This window comes from Vulpes vulpes, chromosome 8 (assembly GCF_048418805.1).
Source record: "Vulpes vulpes isolate BD-2025 chromosome 8, VulVul3, whole genome shotgun sequence".
In the NCBI taxonomy this organism is placed as follows: domain Eukaryota; kingdom Metazoa; phylum Chordata; class Mammalia; order Carnivora; family Canidae; genus Vulpes; species Vulpes vulpes.
In genome coordinates this window covers 61503145-61519450 of record NC_132787.1, presented here as the reverse complement: position 1 = coordinate 61519450, position 16306 = coordinate 61503145, and the positions used below count along the sequence as shown (strand labels likewise).

The 16306-nt window shown below is 36.3% G+C and overlaps 1 protein-coding gene across 3 annotated transcripts in view; it reads left to right on the top strand.

Annotated features, from left to right (window-relative positions):
• The window catches only part of EXOC6B (exocyst complex component 6B), a 616640-nt gene that overhangs the window by 342968 nt on the left and 257366 nt on the right, over window positions 1-16306 (top strand). The window lies entirely within an intron of this gene.

The following is a 16306-nucleotide window of genomic DNA, read 5'->3' as shown; positions in this document are numbered from 1 at the left end:
ACCCATGCTCATCCCATCAAGTGCCCTTCTTAGTGCCTGTCACCTAGTTACCCTATCCCCCCACCCACTTCTTCAGCAGCCCAACAAATGTTGGAGAAGATGTGGAGAAAGGGGAACCCTCTTGCACGGTTGGTGGATATGCAAATTGGTACAGCCACTCTGGAAAACAGTGTGGAGAGTCCTCAAGAAGTTAAAAGTAGAGCTACCCTACCCCCCAGCAATTGCACTACTGGGTATTTACCCCAAAGATACAGATGTAGTGAAATGCTGGGACACTTGTACCCCAAAGTTCATAGCAGCAATGTCCACAATAGCCAAACTGTGGAAGGAGCCACGATGTCCTTTGACAGATGAATTGATAAAGAAGGTGTGGTTTATGTACACAATGGAACATTACTCAGCCATGAGAAAGGATGAATACCCACCATTTGCTTCAACATGGATGGAACTGGAGGGTGTTATGCTGAATGAATCAAGGTAATTCTGGCCTCATAAAATGAGTTTGAAAGTATTCCCTCCCTTTTTGTCCTTTGAAACAGCTTTAATAGAATAGGTATCATTTCTTCTTTAAAGATTTGGTAGAATTCCCCTGAGAAGCCATCTGGCCCTGGACTTTTGTGTTGGGAGGTTTTTGATGACTGCTTCAATTTCCTCACTGGTTATTGGCTTGTTCAGGTTTTCTATTTCTTCTTGTTCCAGTTTTGGTAATTTGTGGAATTCCAGAAGAAATGCATCCATTTCTTCTAGATTACCTAATTTGTTGGCATATAGTTTTCCTCATAGTACTTTCTTTTTTAAAGATTTTTAAAATTTACTTATTCATGAGAGACAGAAAGAGATAGAGAGAGGCAGAGACACAGGCAGAGGTAGAAGCAGGATCCACGCAAGGAGCCTGATGTGGGACTCGATCCTGGTATTCCAAAGGCAGATGCTGAACCGCTGAGTCACCCAGGCGTCCCTCATAGTATGTTTTTAAAATCATTTGTGTTTCCTTGGTATTGGTTGTGATCTCTACTCCTTTTATTAATTTGAGTCTTTCCCTTTCTTTTTAATAAGGCTGGCTAGGATTTATCTATCTTCTTAATTCTTCTTAGAACCGGCCCCTGGTTTTGATCTGTTCTACAGTTCTGGTCTCTATTTCATTGAGGTCTGCTCTAATCTTTATTATATCTCTTCTTTTTGGTTTAGGCTTTATTTGCTGTTCTTTCTCCAGTTCCTTTAGGTGCAAGGTTAGCTTGTGTATTTGAGGTTTTTCTGATTTTTTTGGTGACTTGTATTTTCCTTTTAGGACCACTTTTGCTGTATCCCAAAGATTTTGAATGGTTGTATTTTCATTTTCATTTGTTTCCATGAATCTTTTTAATTCTTCTCTAATTTCCTGGTTGACCCATTCATCTTTTAGTAGGATGCTCTTTAACCTCCATATGTATGAATTTCTTCCAAATTTCTTCTTGTGATTGAGTTGTAGTTTCAAAGCACTGTGGTCTGAAAATATGCAGGGGACAATCCCAATCTTTTGGTATCGGTTGAGACCTGATTTGTGACCCAGTATGTGGTCTATTCTAAGAAAGTTCCATGTGCACTTGAGAAGAATGTGTATTCAGTTGCATTAGGATAGAAAGTTCTGTATATATCTGTGTAATCTGTTTGGTCCAGTGTATCCTTCAAGGTCCTTGTTTCTTTGGTGATGTTCTGCTTAGAAGATCTGTCATTTGCTGAAAGTGCCATGTGAAGTCTCCTACTATTAGTGTATTATTATCTAAATATCTCTTTACTTTGGTTGTTAATGGATTGATATATTTGGCAGCTCCCACATTAAGGGCATAAATATTCATGATGTTAGGTCTTCTTGTTGGCTAGACCCTTTAAGTGTGATATAGTGTCCCTCTTCATCTCTTACTACAGTCTTTGATATAAGCCTTAATTCATCTGATATGAGGATTGCTACCCCAGCTTTCTTTTGAGGACCATTTGAATGATAAATTGTTCTCCACCCCTTCATTTGTAGGCTGGAAGTGTCCTAGATCAAAATGAATCTCTTGTAGACAGCATATAGATGGGTCTTGCTTTTTTTTTCCAGTCTGATACCCTGTGTCCTTTGATGGGATTATTGAGTCCTTTTATGTTCAGAGTAACTATTGAAAGATATGAATTTAGTGTCATTGTATTCCTATACAGTCTCTGTTTTTGTGGCTTGTTTCTTTGGGCCCCCTCATTCTTTTACAGAGTCCCCCTTAATATTTCTCACAGAGCCAATTTTGTGGTCACATATTCTTTTGGTTTCTGCCTATCCTGGAAGATCTTTATCTCTCTTTCTATTCTGGATGACAGCCTTGCTGGATAAAATATTCTTAGCTGCATGTTCTTCTCACTTAGTACCCTTCTATATATCATGCCAACCCTTTCTGGCCTGCCAGGTCTCTGTGGAGAGGTCTGCTGTTAATCTGATATTCCTCCCCATATAAGTTAAGAATCTCTTGTCTCTCACTGCTTTAAAAATTTTCTCTTTATGTTTGCAATTTGCAAGTTTCACTATTAAATGTCGAGGTGTTGAGTATTTTTATTGATTTTTTGGGGGAGGGATTCTCTTTATGTCTTGGATCTGAATGTCTGTTTCCTTCCCCAGATTAGGGAAGTCCTCAGCTATGATTTGTTCAAATATACTCTGTGGTCCTCTCTCTCTCTCTCAGCCTCTTCTGGAATCCCAATTAAATGTATATTGTTCTTTCTCAAGCTATCATTTATTTCCCTAAGCCTTTCCTCCTGGGCTCTTGTTTTTCTCTTTTTTACCCAGCTTCCTTCCTTTCCATCAACTTGCCTTCTATGTCACTCACTCTCTCTTCCACCTCATTAACCCTAGCAGTTAGAGCATCCAGTTTGGATTGCATCTCAGTTAAATTATTTTTCATTTCGGCCTGATTAGATTTCAATTCTGCAGTAACAAAGTCTCTAGAGTCCTTTATGCTTTTTTCCAGAGCCACCAGTAACTTTATAATTGTACTTCTGAATTGAATTTCTGATATCATATTTAAATCCACATTCTGTAACTCTGTGTCAGAGAGTATTGCTTCTGGTTCTTTCTTTTGTGGTGAATTCTTCCTTCTAGTCATTTTGTCCAGTGCAGACTGGCTGTATGAACAGGCTGAATAAAAAATATCAACTATGACCTAAGTAGAATACACCCTAGATGATTTGGAAGAGGTCAGAGACCAGAAAATAAAAAGAACAGAACAAAATAAAAGGACCACTAAAGTGAAAAAAAAAAAATTTAAATAAAGATGTAAAAACAAAAAACCAAAAACAAAGCAGAAAAAATGAAAGAAAAGAAAAAAAAAAGGGAGGGGATGCTGGTGGTGAGGAAGTGGTAGTGAACCTCTCTTGGTTCTGAGCATATTTTGTTCTGTATGTTAGAAGATGCCCAATCCTAAATTTATATAAGTCAACAATACTTATATAAGTCCCACATTGACCACAGTAACATAAACAAGATAAAAGAAGGGGGCAGAATGGGAAGGAAGAGAGAATATTATCTCACAGAATGAATCAACATGGTATTCCACTTGGTTCTGGGTGTATTTTGGTTGTGTGTTAGAAGGTACTAACTTCCACAACTGTAAAACAAAACATTACTGAGAAAACAAAAAACAAAAACCCATATCTCACATATCTACCAAAATTAAATTGAATGCGTTGAAGGGAATCCAGAAGTGAAAAATATATCTAAGACATGTAACTGTAGAAATATGAAAGTCAAAAAGGAAAAAAACTTAGAAACTAAGAGTTGGTAAAATATTGAAGTTAAGGTGGGAAAAGAGAAAAAACATTGGAAATTTGCAGCCTGATATCAAAAGGAGTTGTAATAAATAAATAAATAAATAAATAGCCCTCTAGTTCTATTATCCCTCAGTCCTGGAGCTTTCCAATACTGCTTGTACACTAAACTTGCTCTTCTCCTTTCTTCCAGCTGGTCTTCTGGGGGAGGGGTCTGCTGTGCTGATTCTCAGACGTCTGTGCCTGGGGGAGGTGCCCCGACTGGGTGCTGGGCTCAGTGTGAGCTGTTTATTCTGTGAGGCCTTTGTTCCCTGGCGGCCCTGCCTCTCCCAGGCACAAGGTGGAACAAAGAAAAAAACATGGCGGCGGCCACATTTCCAGCTCTAGAGTCAGCTAGCTCCCCGAGAATAACTAACTGCAGTCTCCCAATCCACACTGGCCTAGATGCTCCTGAGGGCAGGCACAGGTGCACTGATTTGCACAGCTTGCAGGGCACCCAGCAGCAGGAAAGTTCTCACTTTGCTCTGCCCTCCCTGCTTCTACCTGTCCCAGAGGGAACAGAGGATAGCCGACTTTATCTGCTTCAGAGCCTTTGGAGCCAGGGCCCTGTGCCACTGGATTCGTGCTCCCGGGGACTGCCTGTCTCGAAGTGAACAGGGTACAGACATCTCAGTCCGTTGCCAGGCTCTAGGGTAAAGGGCCCTTTGGAACTGGCCCGTGTAACCCGGTGGCCTTCTCCACAATGCCCCAAGGGCTGCGGTGCTCCAGCCCTTTACTGAGATCACACCAAGGTTTGTGATGAGCTTCCCCCTCCGGCGCCATCTTATAGTGACTTGGGGAATGTTGATGCTTCACAGCCCCTCCTTTGATTCTGCCCAATTTCCCTGCTAAGCACTTTTCTGTCAGGGAAAAACTCAGGCATGGATTTTTAAAGTTCCTGCTTGTCCAGGGCTGGGCTTTTGTACCCCAGAGCCTTTCACTGCTCCACTTTAGCCCTGCTAGTCAGGGTTCTCCTCACCACTTTATTTCTATTTTATTTTTTTTCGCCTTCCTATCTTGTTAGTAGCAAAAACTCTTTTCTCTGTAGCATTCCAGCTCTTCTCTCTTTACATCTCAGGTCAAATTTGTAGGTGTTCAGGATGTTTTGAAAGTTATCTAGGTAAGTTTGTGGGACCAGATGAGTTGAGGACTCCTACTCTTATGCCATCTTGCCAGTCTCCCTTGTAAATGACTTAATTAAAAGAGCCTTAAGTAACTCCTTTATAATGCCATGTTAGCTTTAGATAAATATTAAGCAGAAAGAGTAATAGGGTAACATCTTATCCACTAAAATGGTAGATTACTAACCTGTATGTTTTGATTTTTTATTATTTGATTGTTTTAGTTTTGAATAAGGTCTGTTTCATCCTTTTGTAATCTAGAGGTTGATATTAATTAGATATAAAGTTGTAGAGTTGAAATCATGATTTATGTCCACTAGTGTCTGCTTTTTCCTATCATTTTTATCATCTTTCCCTATTTATTGGCACTTCCTTTAAAAGGAGATTTAAAACGAGAAATCAAATTTGATTCATAACTGCTAATCATATTTTATGAGATAAAAACTGTTAGTAAGATCTCCTTTTTCTTTTATAAGAAAAGAAATGAGAAAGAACCTCAGTAGCCAAAGCAATCTTCAGAAAGAAGAAGAAAGCTAGAAGTATCACACTTCCTGATTTCAAATTATATTATAAAGCTATAGTAATCTAAAAAATATGGTATTAACAAAAATACGTATGCACAGATCAATAGAACAGAACAGAGAGCCAGAAATAAGCCCATGCATATATGGTCACATAATTTACAACAAAGGTGTATGCACAAGAGTACACAGTGTGTAAAGAATAATCTCTTCAATAAATGGATAGTCGCATGTAAAAGAATGAAACTGGACCCCCATTTTTATACCATAAACAAAAATCAACTCAAAATCAACTAAAGATTTGAATGTAAGATCTGAAATTATAAAACTTCTGGAAGAAAAAACATGGTGTGTTTGGGCACCTGGGTGGCTCAGTGGTTGAGCTTCTGTCTTTGGCTCAGGTCATGATCTCGGGGTCCTAGGATCAAGTCCTGCATCAGCTTTCCCACAGGGAGCCTGCTTCTCCCTTTGCCTATGTCTCAGCCTCTTTCTCTCTCCCTGTGTCCTTCATGAATAAATAAATAAAATCTTAAAAAAAAAAAAAAAAGAGCACATGGTGAGTAAATTCCTTGACACTGGTCTTGGCATTGATTTTTTTTTTTAATTTTTTTAAAATTTATTTATGATAGTCACAGAGAGAGAGAGAGAGAGAGAGAGAGAGGCAGAGACCCAGGCAGAGTGAGAAGCAGGCTCCATGCACCGGGAGCCCGATGTGGGATTCGATCCCGGGTCTCCAGGATCGCGCCCCGGGCCAAAGGCAGGCGCCAAACCGCTGCGCCACCCAGGGATCCCGGCATTGATTTTTAAATTTAGTACCAAAGCAACAGTAAATGTAAATGGGACTACATTAATCTAAAAAGCTTCTGCACAGTAACAGAAACCCAACCCAAACACAAGAGCAACTGACGGAATGAGAGAAAATATTTCCAAATCTCATAAGGGGTTAATATCCAAAATATATAAATTACTCATATAACTCAATAGCAAAAACCCAAATAATCCAACTAAACCAGAGCAGAGGAACTGAATGGACATTTTTTTTTCTAAAGACATACAAATGGCCAACAGGTACATGAAAAAATATTTACAATACTAATCATCAAGGACGTGCAAATCAAAACCACAATGAAATACTACCTCATACCTGTTAGAACAGCTATTATCAAAAAGACAAGAAGGATCAAATTCTTGCAAAGACATAGAGAAAAGAGAACTCTTGTGTGCTGTCAATGGGCATGTAAATTGGTACAGTCTCTATGGAAGATAGTATGGAGATTACTCAAGCAATTAAAGTAGAACTGTATGATCCAGCAATCCACTTCTGGGTGTATATCTAAAGAAATAAAAATCATTATCTTGAAGAGATATCTATACTTCCATGTTTATTGCCGCATTATGCACAATAGCCAAGATATACAAACAATGTAAGTGTTTATCAACAGATGAATGGATAAAGGAAATGTATATATACATAGTGGAATATTGTTAAACCAAGAAAACAAGGAAATTCTGCCATTTGTCGCAATATAGATGGACTTTGAGGGTATTATGTGAAATAAACCAGATAGAGGACAAATGCTGCATGATATCATTTATATGTGGAATCTTAAAAAAAAAAGTCAAGCTCACAGAAACAGAGAGGAGAGTGGTTGCCAGGGTCTGGAGGGTGGGGAAAATAGAAATTGGTAAAGGGGTACAAACTTTCAGCTATAAGATGAGTAATATTTGAGGACCTAATGTAAAACATGGTAGCTATAGTTGATAATACTGTATTGTATAATTGAAATTTTCTATAGAATATAACTTAAGTGTTCTCATAAAAAATGTAAATGTGCAAGGTAATGAATTTTAATACCTAGGTGATGAGAATCCTTTCATAGTGTGTGTGTGTATATATATATATATATATATATGTATATAAATCACCAAAATGCACATTTTAAATATAATTTTATTTTCAATATACCTCAATAAAGCTAAAAAAAATGAGGTGTTCACAAATATTCTTTATGTACATATGTGATTAGGTCAGCTGCTAGATGAGTTACACATTCATGATGTCACCATGGATTATTTGTTTAAATTACCTAAAAAAATTTTATTAAACATTATGTTATATTGGTACCATTAGTTGAAAATTTCTAATAGTGTCTCATTCCATTAATATTGAAACTCTTATAGTGAAGAAAAGATTTGTCTACTAAAGAAGATCCATGAATGAGCATGATAAGAGCTTTAAGAACTTTAGCATTACCTTAGACAGTAATAGGAATTATAATTCCTATAAAATCTTAGCAGTTTTGTGGAGCACAGGCAATAATTTTGTCAAAAATATTTCTGCTTGATTTGCTATGGAAGCCAAAACTTCTCCAGGAAAGCACATGTGGGCAGGGCTATGGTTTAATGTTCACCAGAGAAGAGGGAGTTAGGGAGTTAAAATGTGAGGTTCATTTATACTTGTCTCATATGGGGAATATATATAGTATGTATTGCTACTCTTCCCTTAACCCACCGCAATTTTCTTATTTCAAGGGCTTTTCAAATTATGGTCAGAAATCCTCCCTAAGGATGGCTTGTGTAATTTGTTGTTCCTCCAGCATTAAAATTGCTGAGGGAAAATTAAAGGCAGACAGGAAGCCATAGGAGTTGAGCAGCCAGTTAAATACTTAGTAAAGGAGAAGTTCTGGAGACCACTAAAGGTCATGTTGACAAGTGCTTATTGGAAACACTGATTGCTTAAAACACATTGAAAGTTTATTTTTACCAGGACTGTTTCAGACCAACTACCCCAGAACTCAGTATAAACATGGCAATTATAACAGCTACATGTTGTGTATTTTCCTAAGCTACTGTTTCCAGAAAACTTTCCTTTGCAGATGGAAACCTTTATGCTGAAAAAGGGGCAAAAATAATCAGGTCTTCAAGGTATTTTCCTGCAGAACTGCCTCTTGTTTCTTCATTATGTGACATAATGAAGCTGGCATTATTAGCTTTCCTTGTTCATAAGAATTTCCTTACTCTTACAAAATAGGATGAGGTTATTTATTAACCTGCTCCCTCACAAATACTGTTTGTGTACCTACTATGCAACAATCTCATAGGTTCTTGGGTAGAGAGAGAAAACATACTTATTCCTTGGATTTAGAATTTATAGCCTATAGGGAGGACAGGCACTGTAACTTTTATAGAGACCTTTGTGAAAAGTACTAGAATATTACAATAAATACATTCAATCCCTCGACAATTCTACAAATTTGTATGAAGCATCTACTACATACCAGGCAATTTATGGGTATGAACTGAATAAACAAGTCTCCTGACTTTACAGAGTTTATATTGTGCTGGGGATGATAGATGATAAACAAACAAAAATATCTCATTTAATCTCAGGTAATGACAAGAACTAAGAAGAAAAATAAATGACCTGAATGAAATGAGGAATAGCATAATTTGGATTTCTGATAGATAAACATTCCATTCAGAGGTACCAGTACAATAGTAGATATTGGTATGTTCAAGGAAAAACAGAAGGTTCGGTTTGGCAGTGATGTATCTATCATTGGAGGTAGAAGTGGTAAGAAATGAGATAGTCAGGAGTATGATATTTTCTGGATTTGTAGGCCACAGTTAATACTTTGGATTTTATTCTGAATTGAAATGGGAGGCCATTAGAAAATTACAAGTGGTGGTGACAATCCGGTTTATATATTAATGGGTACCCTGGTTGCTGTGTGGAAAACATATGCTGTAGGTCAGTGAGGGTGGAAGAAGAGGCGTTGTTAATTTGGACTTTATTGCAGTAGTCTAGGTAAGAGATGATGCTTTTTGGATGACTGTGATAGGATGATGACAGTGGTAAGAAATATTTTTGAAGGTGAAGTTGGCAAGTTTTACTGCTAAATTGGGGATGAGGTTATAAGAGAGAGAGTGGGGGGCAAGGATAATTCCAAGATTTTTGAACTGAGCAAACTGGATGAATAGTGGAGCTATTCTGTGAAATGGAGAACATTGAGAGAATAACAGACTTGAGGAGAGGCAGTGGAGTCAAGACTTCCATTTTGGACATATTAAGCTTCCGATATTTAGTAGTCATTTGCATAGAGATATTAAATTGACAGCACAAAGTCATAGCTGGACATAAAAATTTAGAACTCATTCATATAAAGATAGCATATAATGCCATGGGGCTGGCTTTCTTCTGGAAATTGAATATAGATAGAGAAAAGATGAGAGGATTAGCCTCCAAGGGAAATCAACATATGTAGGTCTAGAAGACGTGGAGAAATCCACAGAGGATGACAATGCTTATCTCAGCTTTGAGACCTTCAGGGAGGACTTCCCAGAAAAGGCACAATAGGAGATGGGTCTGGGACCAGCAGGAAGTGTCCAGATGGAGGGAAGCTGAAGATGATGGAGTAAGAGGCATTTTTAGGAGAAGCAACTTCATGTAGAAAGATGAAAGAATAAAATAAAACCAGACATATTCAGAGTAGAATAAGGGGCACAGTGAGATAGAAAAGTAATTAAATGCCAACATTTTGTATTGATAGATAATTAGGATTTTACCCTACTGAAGTCTTTGAGAGACTTCACGCAAGGATATGTTGCATTTCTTAATTAAATTTTTTATTTAAATTCAATTTAGTTAACATACGCTGTACTATTTCAGAGATAGAATTTAGTGATTCATCAGTTGTCTACAATACTCAGTGCTCATTACTTCAAGTGCCTTCCTTAATGCCCATCACCCAGTTATGCCATCCTTCCATCCACCTCCTCTCTAGCAACCCTCTGTTTCCTATAGTTAAGAGACTTTTATGGTTTGCCTCCCTGTTTTCATATTATTTAATTTTTCCTTCCCTTCCTCTATGTTCATCTGTTTTGTTTCTTAGATTTCATATATGAGTGAAATCATACGATATTTGTTTTTCTCTGTATATGTTGCATTAAAAAAAATCATTTTAGAAAGGGATGCCCAGGTGGTGCAGCAGTTTAGCGCCTGCCTTTGGCCCAGGGCATGATCCCGGAGTTCCAGGATCAAGACCCACATCAGGCTCCCTGCATGGAGCCTGCTTCTCCCACTGCCTCTCTCTCTCTCTCTCTCTCTCTCTCTCTCGTGTGTCTCTCATGAATAAATAAAATCTTAAAAAAAAATCATTTTACCTTGCCTAATTAAAAAGAAGAAAGGATTGAAAGAAGGGTGGAAGGAAGGAAAGAAGAGAAAGAAGAAAGGAAGGAGTAAATAAATCACAATCACTTGAAATTCATTATCAGAGGAAATTAAGTATTTAGAAAACTTTGTGTAACTATACTAATAAATTTGAGGATATATTGGAAAATTTATGATAAAAATTAATTCAAGAAGATCTGAAAATTGACTAATAACTATGAAAGAAATTAAAAAGTTACTAAAGACTTCTTAAATTTGAACAAGATCCATATGATTTTTTAAATTTTATTTATTTATTCATGAAAGATACAGAGAGAGAGAGAGAGAGAGAGAGACAGGCAGAGGGAGAAGCAGGCTCCATGCAGGGAGCCCAGCGTGGGACTCGATCCCGGGACTCTGGAATCATGCCTCCAGCCAAAGGCAGACGCTCAACAACTGAGCCACCCAGGCATCCCGATCCATATGATTTTATCAGTGAATTCATTTAAGCCTTCATGAAACAGATAATTTCTGTATTATTTAAACTATTCCAGGTTGTAGAGAAAAAAAGGAAACAAACTTCATTTTTAAAAATAAACGTAATAATGATTCCAAACACAGAGAAACCACAAACAATAATCTGAACCATTAAATGTAAATATTGATGTAAAAACCATAAATAATAGTCTATCAAACATAATCTAGAAGGACACAGAAAGTAGAAATTAATATTAAGAATATGGGGATGATTAATATTAGGAAATTGCTTAAAGAAAAAGAAAATTATTTTAAATTGTCCACTTCTGTAATAGATCAAATAAGAAAAAATACACGAGTATTTAAAAGATACTAAAATGGTATTTTATATAAGGCATCATCTCTTCCTGCTAAAATATCTGGTAAACCCATCTATCAGTAATTGACAGATCCTGGGGGCAGAAATTGACAGATTCAGGAGGATATAGTTGAACTGAATGGTACTATCAGTCAACTGGAACAAATTGACATTTGCAGAATAGTTCATCCAATTATAGTGGAATTCTTCTCAAGCTCATAAGAGCATTCATCAAAACAGACCACGTTCTGGCTAATAAACACAAAATTGTTAAAATCTTAACAAATTTTAAATAATAGAAATCTTACAAAACCTGCTATTGGCCACATGGAATTTAACTGTAGAAATAAATAACAGAAAGATAGCTTTAAAATACCCAAATATTGGGATCCCTGGGTGGTGCAGCGGTTTGGCGCCTGCCTTTGGCCCAGGGCGCGATCCTGGAGACCCGGGATTGAATCCCACATCGGGCTCCCGGTGCATGGAGCCTGCTTCTCCCATGCCTGTGTCTCTGCCTCTCTCTCTCTCTCTGTGACTATCATAAGTAAATAAAAAAAATTAAAAAAAAAAAAAACAAATATTTGGATATTAACCAGCACACTTCAAAGTAATATGTGGGTCAAAGAAAAAGTCTCAAAGAGAAATTAACAAGTATTTCAAACTAAATGAAAATAAAATTCAATTTATCGAAATTTGTGATATCACCAAAAGCATTGCTTAGAAGGGAATTTATAGCATTAATTGCATATATTAGATAAGAAATTTCTAAAATCAATAATCTTTGCTTCTATCCTAAGAAACTAGAAAAGGAAGAGCAAATTAAATCCACAGTGATCAGAAGGAAAGAAAAAAATTAGAGCTGAAATGGTTTTTGTATAGAAAATCAAAAGCGAAAAAAAAGAAAAAAGAAAGAAAGAAAATCAAAAGCGAAAAATTAACAAAACCAAAGGCTGGTTCTCAGTACGATCAATAAAATGGATAAACCTTGAGCCAAGCTAACCAAGAATAAAAGAAGGAAGGCTCAAATTATTATGTCATAAGTGAAAGAGGGGCAATTGGACTTTTTTTTTTTTTTTTTTTTTTTTTTTATGATAGTCACAGAGAGAGAGAGGCAGAGACATAGGCAGAGGGAGAAGCAGGCTCCATCCACCGGGAGCCCGATGTGGGATTTGATCCCGGGTCTCCAGGATTGCGCCCTGGGCCAAAGGCAGGCGCCAAACCGCTGCGCCACCCAGGGATTCCCGGATTCTATGGACATTAAAAGAGTAAAGGAATATTATGAACAACTCTATACTCACAGTTTGATAACCTACATGAAATGAATCAATTCATTGAAAGCCATGGTTTACCAAAACTCACAAGAAGAAATAGATAATCTGAATACCTTGTATATCTATTGAAGAAATTGAATCAATAATTAGTAGCTTTCTAAGACAGAAAACATCAAGTCCAGTTGAAAGTGTTGTAAAAGACACAAATAAATGGAAAGATGGACCTTGTTCATGGTTTTGAAAGAATTTCAAATGGTTTGAAAGAATATTGTTAAAATGTCCATACTACTCAAAGTAATCTACAGATTCAGTGAAATCTCTATTAAAACACTGGTATTGAAAATTGAATGGAACTACAAAAGACTTTGAAAAACAAAATAATCTTGAGAAAGAAGAACAAAGCTGGAGGTGTCATGCTTGCTGATGTCAAATTTTATTACAAACCTACAATAATCAGAATAGTATGGTATTGATATTAAAACAGACACATGGATCAATGGAATAGAACAGAGAGCCGAGAAGTATACTTATACATATATGCTCAATTAGTTTACAGCAAAGGATTGAAAAATGTACAAAACAAGGAAAGGATAATCTCTTCAATAAATGGTGTTGGAAAAACTACACAGCCACGTACAAAAGAAGTTGGAACTCTATCTTACACCATACACCAAAATAAACTCAAAATAAAGACTTGAACATAAGACTGAAACAATAAAACTTCTAGAAGAAAACATAGTGGGTAAGCTGTTAGTCTTTAATTGATTTTTTTTGTGTGTGTCTTTGACATGAAAGCAAAGGCAACAAAAGCAAAATTGAACAAATGGGACTATATCAAATTATAAATCTTCTGCACAGCAAAGGAAACCATCAACAAAATGAAAAGAAAACTGATGGAATGTGAGAAAATATTTGCAAGCTACATATCCAATAGGGGTTTAATATCCAAGTGATTCAAGGAACTCCTACAAATCAATAGCTAAAAACCCAAATAACCCAAGTAAAAATGAGTAAAGGATGTGAATAGATATTTTTCCAAAGAAGACATACACATGGCCAACAGAAATGTGCAAAGATGTTCAGCATCACTAACCATCAAGGAAGTGCAAACCAAAACTATAGTGAAATATCACCTCACACTTTCTAGAATGACTAATGGCTATCATCAAAAGGACAAAAGATGGAGCACAAGAATATGGAGGAAAAGGAACTCTTGTACACTCTTGGTGGGCATGTCAACTGGTACAACCTCTGTGGAAGATAGTTTGGAGATTCCTCAAGAAAGTAAAAATAGATCAGATCATCCAGCAATCCCACTTCTGGGCATATGTCCAAAGAAATTGAAATTATCATCTTGAAGACTTATGTATACTTTTGCATACATTCCAACATTATTCACAATAGCCAAGATATGGAAATAATCTAATTGTCCATCAGTGGATGAATGGGGAAAGAAATTATATACACAGACATACACAAACACATAGACACACATAGGCACACACATATACACAATGGAATGTTATCCAGCTTAAAAGGGAAGGAAATCCTGTCATTTGCAACAACATGGATAAACCTATGAAGCATTCTGCTAAATGAAATATGCCAGACAGAGAGTGACAAAACTGCATGGTATCACTTATATGTGGAATGTAAGAAAAAACTGAGCTCAGAAACAGTAGAAAAGTTGGTGCCAGGACCTGAGAGGTAAGGGGAAACATGGAGAGATTGGTCAAAGTGTATAAACACTTCTTACTTCTGTAAGAAGAATGGGTCTGAGGATCTAATATGTAACATGGTGACTATAGTTGCTAACACTGTATTATATAAATGAAATTGGTAAGAGAGTAGAGCTTAAATGTTCTCACTAAAAACAAACAAACAAGCAAAAACATGGTGTTGTGTGTGTTAATTTGATGTAGGGAATTCATTTACAGTGTATAACTATATCTAATCATTGTGTTGTATACTTTAAATATCTAACAATTTTGTCAGTTATATCTGAATAAAACTGAAGAAAGATTCTTCCATATATTTAAGGAAGACATTACACCACTTGGAAAACTTCCTAACTCCTTGTATGAGGCCAACATTACTGTAATACCAACCAGACATTACAGGAAAGAAAATCTACAGACTAGTATCTTTCATGAACATAGATAAAAATTCTAAACAAAACACCAACCTAACCCAACAATGCATTAGAGAATTATAACCTATGACCCTGGGATTTTTTCTTGGTCTGCAGGACTCACTTAACATTCAGAAATCAATGTGTTGCATCACATTCAGTGGGCTAAAGAACAATAGTGCTCTCAGCCAACCTAGAATAGAGGGAGAACTTTCTAAACTTGACAAAGAAAAAATATGAAAGCCCTACAGCTAACATCATACATGATGGTGAGAAACTAGATTTTTTTCTTCCTAAAATCAGGAAAAGAACAAGGATGTTGCCTCTACCACTCCTATTCAACATCCAATAAGATGGGAAAGAAAATATTTACAGATTGGGAAGGTTTAAGTTTGTTTATAGATGACATGATTGTGTATAAGTAAAAAATATTAAAAAGTTAACAAAAAAACTACTGGAAGTAAAAGTACATATAGCAAGGCTCAAGATACAAGGTTAATATACAGAAGTCATTTGCTTTCCTATATACCAGCACATCAAAGGAAACCATCAATTTGCAATTAAAAATACAGTGCCATTTACATTAACATCAAAAAAGAGAGAAATAGGTATAAATTAGGAAATAAACAAGACCTACATGAGGAAATTTATAAAATTCTGATGAAAAGAAATCCAAGATGAAAGACCTAAATAAATGGAAATATGTTCTATATTCATTTATAGGAAGTCTTAAAATTTTATCAAGATAAAGGAGAACTTTCTTAAGTTCTTCTCAAGTGATTTTATAAATTCAATGCAATTTCAACCAAGATCCCACCAGGTCATTTTGTGAATATTGACAAATTGATTCTAAAAGATATATGGAGAGGCAAAGCACCCAGAATAGCCAGCACAGTGTTGGAGGCCTGACAGTTTCTGACTTCAAGCCTTACTATAAAGCTACAGTAATGAAGTCAGTATGCTACTCACAAAAGAATAGATAATATATCAAAGGAACAGAATAGAGGGTCCAGAAATAGATCCACACTAAGATAGTCAACTGAATGTTGATAGAGAGTAAAGTCATTTAACGGAGAAAGAAAAGTATTTTTAATAAATGGTGGTGGGACAACTGGACATCCACATGCAAAAAAGAAAGAAATAATCTAGACAGCTTATTACACTTATTACACTTTTACTTTTTTTACGGATCTTACAGTTTTCACAAAAAATTCAAAATGAATCAACAGACTTACATCTAAAACACAAAACTATAGAACTTAACAGAATATAGCAAAAAGGGAAAATCTCAGTTACCTTGGGTATGGCTATAACTTTTTGGATGCGACACCAAAAACCTGATCCATCAAGGGAAATATTGCTAAGTTGGACTTTATCAAAGTGAAAAGATTGTTCTCTAGGAAGGACATTGTGAAGAGAATGAAAAGACAAGCCATAGGTAGGGGAAAAATATTTGCAAAACATGTCT